Genomic DNA, 13,141 nt, shown 5'->3' with positions numbered 1-13,141 from the left:
AATGTAATGTTCCAAGACAGGAATGAGTTTCATGAGATACTCAATGAAGCAGATTTGCCTGTTTACATGGGCAAAATGGAAGTTGACAAACAGTGACAAGAATGGCACCAAACTTACTTTTACTTTTGAATTCAGCCAATATTATGGTTTAAACCGCTAGAGTTCAAGGCTAGTACAGTGGTAACTCAGACTGATACCTAGATCCTGATCCTGCCAGGAGCATCCTGAGGGCAGATCCTGGACTTGCATGGAGCTCTGTTGAAGACATTGGGGCTCCATGCAGGTATAAGGGTCCATCCATTCAGCTCTCTGCCTGAACAGAGTTATAGACTATCTTCCAAACCATCCTTTATCATATTCAGTTTGAACAAACTGAGAGGCAACACATATGTATGTACCCATGAACTAACTTAGCCCTGTGTTCTGAGTTGGTTGTTGGGCAAGCCAAGATAAATTTGGGTTATATTGACATGGGTTTTCAAACTGAGGACAGTTTAAAGGTGGTTAGAGCAAAACAGAGTTGTAAAATGGTGACTGGCTATTGAAGATTGGATCAAGCTAGTAGAAGAGTGTTCAAAATTAGTGTTCTAGCTTGTTACAGGTTGACTGGCCCTTTTAAGGAGATATGGGAGCCAGCTATGGTTGCCAACCCTCCCAGTTTCACCGGGAGTCTCCTGGAATCAGGCTCTATCTCCCAGAGGCTACTGAAGCCAAACTGGGAGATTTTACGCTGAAAAAAGTCTGGTGGCACAGCGGGGCTAAAGCAGGCTCCCTGCCTGCCCTAGCTCCATGCTGCTCCTGGAAGCAGCCGGCATGTCCCTGCGGCCTCTGGGGAGGACAGGGGGTCTGCGCGTGCTGCCCCCACCCCGAGTGCTGACTCCACAGCTCCTATTGGCCAGGAACTGCGGCCAATAGGAGCTGTGGGGACGGTGCCTGAAGGCAGGGGCAGCATGTGGAGTCCCCTTCCCCCAAGGGGCTGCAGGGATGTGCTGGCTGCTTCTGGGAGCAGCACGGAGCTAGGGCTGGCAGGGAGCCTGCCTTAGCCCCGCTGCGCCGCTGACAGAGAGCCACCCGAGGTAAGCGCCGCCTGGCCAGAGCTCACATGCCTCTCTCCCTCCTACACTCCAAATCCTTTCCCCAGCCCTGAGCCCCCTCCTGGAGCCAGCACCCCGAAACTCCTCCTGCACACTGCACCCCAACACCCTGCCCCAGCCCTGAGCCCCATCCTTCACCCAAACTCCCTGCCAGAGCCTGCACCCCCTCCTGTACCAGCCCCCTGCCCCAGCCCGGAGCCCCCTCCTGCACCCAAACTCCCTCTCAGAGCCTGCATCCCACACTCCCTCCCATACCCCAATCCCCTGTCCCAGCCCTGAGCCCACACCCCACACCCACTCCTGCACTGCAACCCCCTGCCCCAGCCCTGAGCCCCCTCCTGGAGCTAGCATCCCAAACCCCCTCCTGAACCTCAATCCCCTGCCCCATCTCTGAGCCCCCTCCTGCACCCAAACTCCCTCCCAGAGCCTGCACCCCCTCCTGCACCAGAGCCCCTTGCGCCAGCCCAGAGCCCCCTCCTGCACCCAAACTCTCTCCCAGAGCCTGCACCCCTCACCCCCTCCCGTACCCCAATCTCCTGCCCCAGCCCTGAGCCCCCTCCTGGGGCCCACTCCCCATACCCACTCCCGCACCGCAACCCCCTGCCCTAGCCCTGAGCCCTCTCCATCACCCAAACTCCCTCCCAGAGCTTGCACCCTACACCCCCTCCTGCACCCCAATCCCCTGTCCCAGCCTGGTGAAAGTGAGTGAGGGTGGGGGAGAGCAAGTGATGGAGAGAGGGGGGATGCAGTGAGCAGAGCAGGCCTCAGAGAAGGGGCAGGGCAGGGGTGGGGCAGAGGGCGGGGCAAGGGTGTTTGGGTTTGTGTGATTAGACAGTTGGCAACCCTAGGGCCAGCCCTACTTGTGCCATAATTAATCAGCTGATTCCCAGCCTGAGGGGGTAGAACTAAGAGGGTCAGTTCAAAGGCAACGCATAGCGAGGGTATGCAGGGTCAAGTGTCCCTCCCCAGATTGGCCTGCCTGGTAGGGAGAGGGGCTCTGTCCTTCTCTCCCTGGGTCTCCACCCCTACACATTCAGCTGCTCTCCCTGGCAGCCTGGTGAGGAGTGGGACAGAGCCGCTTATGTCTGAGAGAGCCTGGCTGGGAGGCAGTGGTGGTACATTCCCTGCCCAGGCTTAGCTGCCGGGGACAGGGGTCGAGCACACCTGGGGGAAGGAAAGGGGGACTCAAGCTTGCTTCGCTGAGGGCTTTGCACTTCACTGATGAGGCTGCTGCAGATTGACCTGGCAAACTCCGCATCTGGTAAGAAGAAGATGACCTGGGTGTGTGGAATTTATTAAGGAGCCCTGTTGAAGAGGGAAATTGAGGCAGGCTACTGGCCAACCTGACCATGTGGGAACATTTGGGAGGTGACCTACCCCGTTACGTAACCCTATACTCCTAGCTATGCTATTACTAACCCCAGCAGTTAAAAAATCATTAGATTTATTTTTAATCATAAATTTTGGTTCCTTTTAATCTGCCTTCTGGTTTCTGAGCTTGCAAGATACATGCAGATCCCATTTTCAAGCTTTTCTGCTCATCCGGGGCTAGGGGGCAGGGAAGCAAGAAACTTATTTTAAAAACCTAAAATTTTCACTTAATCACAGGACTCCAGGAGCTGAGGCTTCTGGAAAATCACTAAATAGCCTGAGGCTCATAATACAATCCTGGGAGTGGGAAACAGGGTAGCTGGGCTAGACTACGGCTCTTGGGACATTGCTGGGACCTAAGAGCGTAACTGCAGGAACAGAGTCGTAGGCACAAGCCTGTGGTACCCAGGCCTTCCCCCAGGCCAGCTTTAGGAAGCCACCCACAGTGCTCTGCAGTGCTCCCGCCTACCACTCACCTGATGCTGGAATGTACCATCTCACCCAAGCTGCAGGGAGCGAGGGAGGGTAAGTTCTCCCTTGGCTATAACAATAAAGAATCTGTTCCCCATAAGCAGGGAAGGTATATGGGATGTGGCTGAGTGGAGGCACCTGGCTCCCTCATTCCCTGTGGTGATGCCTCCTTCACTAACTGAGCCTGGCTGGGAAACCCACAAATGCTTATTTGTTTGAACAGAGACTGGATTGGAGAGGGCACCCGGGCACTCAGCCTGAAGAATGCCGACTCTCAATTGGACTGCCCCAGGGACCCAAACAAGAACTGTTATTGCACATTTTGAGCTGTCGCTGTGTAAGCACTTGAGGCCCAATCACCACACTGCTGCAGCCTGTGTGACATCCTCAGGGCCATACAAGCAGTATATATATTGTGTGGATGCAGCCCACATAACACACAGAGAGCTGCACATACAGCCCACAACAGTAAATAAGTTGAGAACCACTGACCTAGGGTATTTGCAACCTTTCCCCTTCCTGCCAGCCCTAGTAAAAACCTTTCCCTTAGCCATGTGTTTGAGCAGTTATTGGGACCCACTAGGGCTAGCACCTACAAGAGCTAGCTGCTGATGCACCAACAAAGCTTGCATTCAAGATGCAGTACATCAGACACGCGAGAGGCACCCTAGAGGGTTGAGGTAGAGAGTAACCCCGATAATTACCCCACAGAGATGGGGAAGATTCCAGGCTCCTCCCCCATAGCCACTGTCTGCCCAGGGCAAGGACCTGCCTAAAGAGCACAGCTGGAGTGGGAGCTGCACCCAGATATTTCTCCCCACCTGTGTGCTCAGGATGCTCCTGTGTGCAAGAGTAGGTGCTCTTGCTGCCCCTCTGGGGGTGAAGTCTGTCCCATAGCTCCAGCCCTGCAGGGATGGGGGGAGAAAAACAGGGTCAATAAATTCTCCTTTTCTAAACAGGAATTGGGATGTGATGCGTTATATAATGTGCATGTTGGAATTCTGTATTTGTACAGTATGGTAGCTTGATTCATTACTGTGGTTTTTATTTTTCTTGCCATATAAGGTGTTGCTGATCCCACACCATTTCACGTTCAAGCAGAGGTAACACTAAAAACTAACTTTTTTGCAGGCAGAGAGATGGTCTGCAATGAATTATTACCACTCACAAAACCACATGGTTAACTCAACTCATAATATTGTGACAATCTCTTCCACACTGAGGTGAGGTACTAGATCACTGCAGTGTATTTCACGATCTCATTTTGTAAACTGAGGAGATTTTATTACTGTAAATATAAGCTCATACACAGCTTCATCACCAGTAGACTCACTTTCCTAAAATTACTCACATTTTCTATCACTGGTTCAGTTCCACCAGTAGAAGCACTAGCATAATCAAGGTGCAGCACCCAGCAGCATTTTAAGCACCGTGTTGTCTAGACCTGTTTGCGGCCGGCATAAGCTATCATGGTGGAAACACCAATGAAGATGCACTGGTAGCAACAACTGTAGGAAACTAAGAAAAAAGTGTACTATAGACAGAGCCTTACAGAGAGGATAAGTAAAAATATGTAGATGGGGGACTGGGGAATCTGAACTTTTGATCTGAAAAAGGCTTGATGTAAAAATACTTAATAAGGACACATGGTAATGGTGTATTAATAAGGACACATGGTATTTAATTTTGCAATTAAACTGTTAGGCATCACGAGTGGATTGCCAACAATATAAAATGTTATGTTTATTACAACGTTGGTCTGAGTAACACAGATTAGTGAGTTAAGAAATGTGTTTTCTTTTCAGTGCACATGTATAACTCCAATTCAGGTTAATGGGAGTTAAATTCATGCAGTGACAAAATATACCCTGAAGCACTGAATAATTAATTTTATTGTGTTGAATAAATGTTTTTAAATGCATAAATAAATACAAATTAAGATCCCCTCCAGTAACATGAACTCCACAAACCATTAAACAGCTCTTCTCAGAAATTTTGCTATTTTGTATTATGATCTATGGATCATAAGGGAATCTCACATTTTTATTGGGATCATTTTCCACTGTAAGAAATTAAGCTATTGAAACTAACAAACTCTTAGGGTATGTCTACACTACGAAATTAGGTCGAATTTATAGAAGTCGGTTTTTTAGAAATCGGTTTTATATATTCGAGTGTGTGTGTCCCCACAGAAAATGCTCTAAGTGCATTAAGTGCATTAACTCGGCGGAGCGCTTCCACAGTACCGAGGCTAGAGTCGACTTCCGGAGCGTTGCACTGTGGGTAGCTATCCCACAGTTCCCGCAGTCTCCGCTGCCCATTGGAATTCTGGGTTGAGATCCCAATGCCTGATGGGGCTAAAACATTGTCGCGGGTGGTTCTGGGTACATATCGTCAGGCCCCCATTCCCTCCCTCCCTCCGTGAAAGCAAGGGCAGACAATCATTTCGCGCCTTTTTTCCTGAGTTACCTGTGCAGACGCCATACCACTGCAAGCATGGAGCCCGCTCAGGTAACCGTCACCCTATGTCTCCTGGGTGCTGGCAGACGCGGTACGGCATTGCTACACAGTAGCAGCAACCCCTTGCCTTGTGGCAGCAGACGGTACAGTACGACTGGTAGCCGTCATCGTCATGTCCGAGGTGCTCCTGGTCGCCTCTGTGAGGTCGATCAGGAGCGCCTGGGCAGACATGGGCGCAGGGACTAAATTTGGAGTGACTTGACCAGGTCATTCTCTTTAGTCCTGCAGTCAGTCCTATTGAACCGTCTTATGGTGAGCGGGCAGGCGATACGGACTGCTAGCAGTCGTACTGTACCATCTTCTGCCAGGCAGGCAAGAGATGAGGATTGCTAGTAGTCGTATTGTACCATCTTCTGCCGAGCAGCCATGAGATGTGGATGGCATGCAGTCCTTCTGCACCGTCTGCTGCCAGCCAAAGATGTAAAAGATAGATGGAGTGGGTCAAAACAAGAAATAGACCAGATTTGTTTTGTACTCATTTGCCTCCTCCCCTGTCTAGGGGACTCATTCCTCTAGGTCACACTGCAGTCACTCACAGAGAAGGTGCAGCGAGGTAAATCTAGCCATGTATCAATCAGAGGCCAGGCTAACCTCCTTGTTCCAATAAGAACGATAACTTAGGTGCACCATTTCTTATTGGAACCCTCCGTGAAGTCCTGCCTGAAATACTCCTTGATGTAAAGACACCCACTTTGTTGATTTTAGCTCCCTGAAGCCAACCCTGAAAGCCGTGTCGTCAGTCGCCCCTCCCTCTGTCAGAGCAACGGCAGACAATCGTTCCGCGCCTTTTTTCTGTGCGGACGCCATACCAAGGCAAGCATGGAGGCCGCTCAGCTCACTTTGGCAATTAGGAGCACATTAAACACCACACGCATTATCCAGCAGTATATGCAGCACCAGAACCTGGCAAAGCGATACCGGGCGAGGAGGCAACGTCAGCGCGGTCACGTGAGTGATCAGGACATGGACACAGATTTCTCTGAAAGCATGGGCCCTGACAATGCATGCATCATGGTGCTAATGGGGCAGGTTCATGCTGTGGAACGCCGATTCTGGGCTCGGGAAACAAGCACAGACTGGTGGGACCGCATAGTGTTGCAGGTCTGGGACGATTCCCAGTGGCTGCGAAACTTTCGCATGCGTAAGGGCACTTTCATGGAACTTTGTGACTTGCTTTCCCCTGCCCTGAGGCGCATGAATACCAAGATGAGAGCAGCCCTCACAGTTGAGAAGCGAGTGGCGATAGCCCTGTGGAAGCTTGCAACGCCAGACAGCTACCGGTCAGTTGGGAATCAATTTGGAGTGGGCAAATCTACTGTGGGGGCTGCTGTGATGCAAGTAGCCCACGCAATCAAAGATCTGCTGATATCAAGGGTAGTGACCCTGGGAAATGTGCAGGTCATAGTGGATGGCTTTGCTGCAATGGGATTCCCTAACTGTGGTGGGGCTATAGACGGACCCCATATCCCTATCTTGGCACCGGAGCACCAAGCCGCCGAGTACATAAACCGCAAGGGGTACTTTTCGATAGTGCTGCACGCTCTGGTGGATCACAAGGGACGTTTCACCAACATCAACGTGGGATGGCCGGGAAAGGTGCATGATGCTCACATCTTCAGGAACTCTGGTCTGTTTCAAAAGCTGCAGGAAGGGACTTTATTCCCAGACCAGAAAATAACTGTTGGGGATGTTGAAATGCCTATATGTATCCTTGGGGACCCAGCCTACCCCTTAATGCCATGGCTCATGAAGCCGTACACAGGCAGCCTGGACAGTAGTCAGGAGCTGTTCAACTACAGGCTGAGCAAGTGCAGAATGGTGGTAGAATGTGCATTTGGACGTTTAAAGGTGCGCTGGCGCAGTTTACTGACTCGCTTAGACCTCAGCGAAACCAATATTCCCACTGTTATTACTGCTTGCTGTGTGCTCCAAAATATCTGTGAGAGTAAGGGGGAGACGTTTATGGCGGGGTGGGAGGTTGAGGCAAATCGCCTGGCTGCTGGTTACGCGCAGCCAGACACCAGGGCGGTTAGAAGAGCACAGGAGGACGCGGTACACATCAGAGAAGCTTTGAAAACCAGTTTCATGACTGGCCAGGCTACGGTGTGAAAGTTCTGTTTGTTTCTCCTTGATGAAACCCCCTGCCCCTTGGTTCACTCTACTTCCCTGTAAGCTAATCACCCGCCCCTCCTCCCTTCAATCACCGCTTGCAGAGGCAATAAAGTCATTGTTGCTTCACATTCATGCATTCTTTATTCATTCATCACACAAATAGGGGGATGACTACCAAGGTAGTCCAAGAGGGGTGGTGGAGGAGGGAAGGAAAATGCCACACAGCACTTTAAGCACAGCACTTTAAAAGTTTACAACTTTAAAATTTATTGAATGACAGCCTTCTTTTTTTTGGGCAATCCTCTGTGGTGGAGTGGCTGGTTGGCCGGAGGCCCCCCCACCGCGTTCTTGGGCGTCTGAGTGTGGAGGCTATGGAACTTGGGGAAGAGGGCGGTTGGTTACAAAAGGGCAGCAGTGGCAGTCTGTGCTCCAGCTGCCTTTGCTGCAGCTCAACCATACACTGGAGCATACTGGTTTGGTCCTGCAGCAGCCTCAGCATTGAATCCTGCCTCCTCTCATCACGCTGCCGCCACATTTGAGCTTCAGCCCTGTCTTCAGCCCGCCACTTACTCTCTTCAGCCCGCCACTTACTCTCTTCAGCCCGCCACCTCTTCTCCCGGTCATTTTGTGCTTTCCTGCACTCTGACATTATTTGCCTCCACGCATTCGTCTGTGCTCTGTCAGTGTGGGAGGACAGCATGAGCTCGGAGAACATTTCATCGCGAGTGCGTTTTTTTTTCTTTCTAAGCTTCACTAGCCTCTGGGAAAGAGAAGATCCTGTGATCATTGAAACACATGCAGCTGGTGGAGAAAAAAAAAGGGACAGCGGTATTTAAAAAGACACATTTTATAAAACAGTGGCTACACTCTTTCAGGGTAAATCTTGCTGTTAACATTACATACATAGCACATGTGCTTTCGTTACAAGGTCGCATTTTGCCTCCTCCCACCGCGTGACTACCCCCTCAACCTTCCCCCCTCCCTGTGGCTAACAGCGGGGAACATTTCTGTTTAGCCACAGGCAAACAGCCCAGCAGGAATGGGCTCCTCTGAGTGTCCCCTGAAGAAAAGCACTCTATTTCAACCAGGTGACCATGAATTATATCTCACTCTCCTGAGGATAACACAGAGAGATAAAGAACGGATGTTGTTTGAATGCCAGCAAACATACACTGCAATGCTTTGTTCTACAATGATTCCCGAGTACGTGTTACTGGCCTGGAGTGGTAAAGTGTCCTACCATGAAGGATGCAATAAGGCTGCCCTCCCCAGAAACCTTTTGCAAAGGCTTTAGGACTACATCTAGGAGAACCACAAATGCCAGGGCAAAGTAATCCTTTCACATGCTTGCTTTTAAACCATGTATAGTATTTTAAAAGGTACACTCACCAGAAGTCCCTTCTCCGCCTGCTGGGTCCAGGAGGCAGCCTTGGGTGGGTTCGGGGGGTACTGGCTCCAGGTCTAGGGTGAGAAACAGTTCCTGGCTGTCGGGAAAACCGGTTTCTCCGCTTGCTTGCTGTGAGCTATCTACAACCTCCTCATCATCGTCATCTTCTTCGTCCCCAAAACCTGCTTCCGTATTGCCTCCATCTCCATTGAAGGAGTCAAACAACACGGCTGGGGTAGTGGTGGCTGAACCCCCTAAAATGGCATGCAGCTCATCATAAAAGCGGCATGTTTGGGGCTCTGACCCAGAGTGGCTGTTCGCCTCTCTGGTTTTCTGGTAGGCTTGCCTCAGCTCCTTCAGTTTCACGCGGCACTGCTTCGGGTCCCTGTTATGGCCTCTGTCCTTCATGCCCTGGGAGATTTTCACAAAGGTTTTGGCATTTCGAAAACTGGAACGGAGTTCTGATAGCACGGATTCCTCTCCCCAAACAGCGATCAGATCCCGTACCTCCGTTCGGTCCATGCTGGAGCTCTTTTGCGATTCTGGGACTCCATCGTGGTCACCTCTGCTGATGAGCTCTGCATGGTCACCTGCAGCTTGCCACGCTGGCCAAACAGGAAATGAGATTCAAAAGTTCCCGGTTCTTTTCCTGTCTACCTGGCCAGTGCATCTGAGTTGAGAGTGCTGTCCAGAGCGGTCATAATGGAGCACTCTGGGATAGCTCCCGGAGGCCAATACCATCGAATTGTGTCCACTGTACCCCAAATTCGAGCCGGCAACGTCGATTTAAGCACTAATCCACTTGTCAGGAGTGGAGTAAGGAAATCGATTTTAAGAGCCCTTTAAGTCGAAATAAAGGGCTTCATTGTGTGGACGGGTGCAGGTTTACATCGATTTAACGCTGCTAAATTCGACCTAACGTCCTAGTGTAGACCAGGGCTTAGAAATACAGGCCCAGATCCTCTGGTGTGGCTGGTTTTACAATTTGCTGACAACAGATTTTGGTGCTAAAGCTAGCATAGGGAGTCTTCTAGTGGTTTCATGCCAGTATTGCAGCTCTCACACCAAACTCCTCCTTTTCAGCCAGCAAGGTCCCTACTTCCTGCTGATCACTGGGGGTGTAACTTACAGGAATCCTGTAGGCTGCCCCAAGTTTCACCAGAGGGCTGGACCATTATCAGGTCAGGCTCATGTTCAGAAGAGATCAAAGTTCAGTTTTGTACTTCCCTCTTGAAATGTGCACTCCTTGGCTGTAGCTGAAGCTCTGGGCCATAGTCTTCATCGACTCTTAGAAATGTAAAGCCAGAAGGGAACTTGAGAGGTCATCTAGCCCGTCACCCCATGATAAGGCAGCACCTAGTATACCTAGCCCATCTCTGACAGGTGGTTGTCCAACCTGTTCTTAAAAACCCCCAGTGATGGGGATTTCACAACCTTCGTTGGAAGCCTGTTCCAATACTTAACTATCATTATAATTAGAAAGTTTTTCCTAATATCTAACCTAAGTCCCCCTTGCTGCAGATTAAGCTGATTACTTCTTGTTCTACCTTCTGTGAACATAGAGAACAATTGATTACCATCCTCTGTAACAGCCTTCAACATATTTGAAGATTATTATCAGGTTCCCCCAACTTCTGGTAGTAAGAGTGTTTGAGCCACAGAGATCTTCTTCAGATCCATCATGACCTGAGAAAGAGCTCTGTGTGGCTTGAAAACTTGTCTCTCTCACCAACATACATTGGTCCAATAAAAGATGTTACCTCACCCACCTTGTCTCTAATATCCTGGGACCAACACAGCTACAACTCCCTTGCATATATCAGGTTCCCTTTCAGTCTTCCTTTCTCAAGACTAAACATGCCTGGTGTTTTAACCTTTCTTCATAGGTCAGGATTTCTAAAGCTTTTATTATTTTTATTGCTCGCCTCTGGACCCTCTCCAATTTGTCCACCTCTTTTTAAAAGTGTGGTGCCCTAAACTGGACACAGTACTCCAGCTGAGGCCTCACCAGTCTCAACAGAGCAGAATATTTACCTACTGTGTCTTAGATATGACACTCCTATTAATACTCTCCAGAATTATATTAGCCTTTTTCACAGCTGCATCACTTTGTTGACTCATTCAATTTGTGATCCACTATAACTATCAGAATTTTTTTGGCAGTATTGCCTAGCCAGTTATTCCCCATTCTGTAGTTGTGCATTTGATTTTTCCTTTAAAATGTAGTTTTGTACTTTAGTGAATTTAATTTTGTTGATTTCAGATCAATTCTTCAATTTATCAAGGTCTTTTTGAATTCTAATCCTGTCCTCCAAAGTGATTGCAAACCCTCTCCATTTGGTGTCATCTGCAAATTTATTCTTTAGAATCTTATTTGGTTTTATTTTTTATAATTAGGACCATTGTCCAGAAACTCTTCTATTTAACTTTTTGCAATGCTATTTCACTCTTTCATTTTAATGACAGATATGTTATTTGAAATCAATCATTTTTCTTTCTCCATTATTCTAAAATTATACAGTATTTTGTCAATAATTGAAATATGGTATTTTCCCTGTTATAACCAAAGGTGTAAACATATCAAATGTCATGGGTGTTTGGGCATTTGCAAGTTGCAGCCAAGATCAGCAGCAGAAATTTCACAGTGATACAATCATTAAGAAGCAGCTAGTGAAGCTTATGGAAAACATTTGTGAAAGATACCAAGAATGGAGTACATGAGAAGGAGGGCTGACCACATAGAGCCTACAGTATGTCTGAAATAGGAATTGTAGTATTGTCCAAGACTCAAACCAGGATGATGAATGAGAAAAAGAAATTTGACAGAATTCTTAGTTCTGACTGCCCCAGATGACTGAAGACTGACTTGGTAGGTCTGAATGCTCCTAAAACTCCAGATGAGGGAGCTCAGAATGCAGTATATTTAGCTGTTTTACCCTCTGATATTGATAGGCTCCATGGGCAGTTGATTAGTGAAAAAACAGTTCACATGTGGTGACTTTTTGTGTGTCATATGCATAAAAAAGTTAGATTATGAACTGGATTGTGGCCTAGGGTGGGTATGGAAGGGAGAGAACAAGGAGCTTCTTTATATCCTTTCCCTTCAAATTGCTCAGGGGCCAGGCACGTTGACATTGGGGATTGCAAGTACTATGCTAATCTATTTCCAACCCCAGCATCAGAATCTCCAAAGGCATTGTGGACCAGAGACTTTCCCCTTTGCACCAGCTGGTGGAGCTGAGCTGTTGTGAGAGAGTGCCTTTTCAAAGTGTGCTTGGACTGCTGGCCCACATTTTCTCTGGGAATGCAGTTGCTGCATGTTTTTTTCTCACCCCCTTCACCTCAACACAGGCCCTGGCTTAAAGCCACAGTGTGGGTTAATGTTTGTAAAGAATTAAGTTTTGGACATGAATGTTGCTATATGAGAGGTAAATATTATTGGAGAATGCAACTAGACATTAATAGATTAACACTACAAGATATAAGTGATCACATATTATCAGTGTAACCAGGTGTCCATGAATTGGCTTGATACCAATGTGTATATAAATTTTACATGTGATTATTTATTTTTAAATCATAAATACTGCTTGAGACTTACAATGTTTTTTGTAAGATATATCTCAAATTGTTTGGATTAACTTCTACAAAAATGTACAGAAGGGAAGTACAAAATGTGCATATGAATGAAACAAAATTAAGTGGCAAAGCTGATGTACTGAGTTACTTGGGAGTTCAGTGCATCTATTATACAACGTTAGCTGTATCTGAAATAATATCTACCACAATTCAAGTCTCTAAAGTGTGTCCTTTTGCACCAGCTATTTTCCCTCCCAAAACCTGAGTGAACTTGGAGCTTATTAAAGTGTCATATTAAGATCTTTCAATACAATAGTTACAGTGAAATAGGCATAGTCTAAGTCTCCTTTAATTCATGGGATGTATGCAATGAAAATTCTTTCATGTAACATTTCTTGTCCACTCCTGTCTTTCTCTTGAGTCAAATGGATTTACCTAGTTGCATTGTGTTTTTGTTGTGTTGACAAATGGAGTCATTTATTTTTGCTTGAGAATTAAGCAAAGATTATTATATCTAAGCCTCTAGTGTTCAAAGGCTAATGCACTAACTCAGCTAGTCACTTAGCATATATATCAGACCTAAGCCATCCTTTTTCCTTTATAATTT

General features: G+C 47.7%; 1 protein-coding gene and 1 pseudogene across 1 annotated transcript in view; one reads left to right on the top strand and one right to left on the bottom strand.

Annotated features, from left to right (window-relative positions):
- SETD4 (SET domain containing 4) overlaps positions 1-13,141 on the bottom strand; it is a 78,117-nt gene that overhangs the window by 63,174 nt on the left and 1,802 nt on the right. The window lies entirely within an intron of this gene.
- On the top strand, positions 2,316-11,953 carry LOC140905350 (carbonyl reductase [NADPH] 1-like; annotated as a pseudogene).

This window comes from Lepidochelys kempii, chromosome 1 (genome assembly GCF_965140285.1).
Source record: "Lepidochelys kempii isolate rLepKem1 chromosome 1, rLepKem1.hap1, whole genome shotgun sequence".
NCBI lineage: Eukaryota > Metazoa > Chordata > Testudines > Cheloniidae > Lepidochelys > Lepidochelys kempii.
This window is presented reverse-complemented; position numbering and strand designations above follow the sequence as displayed.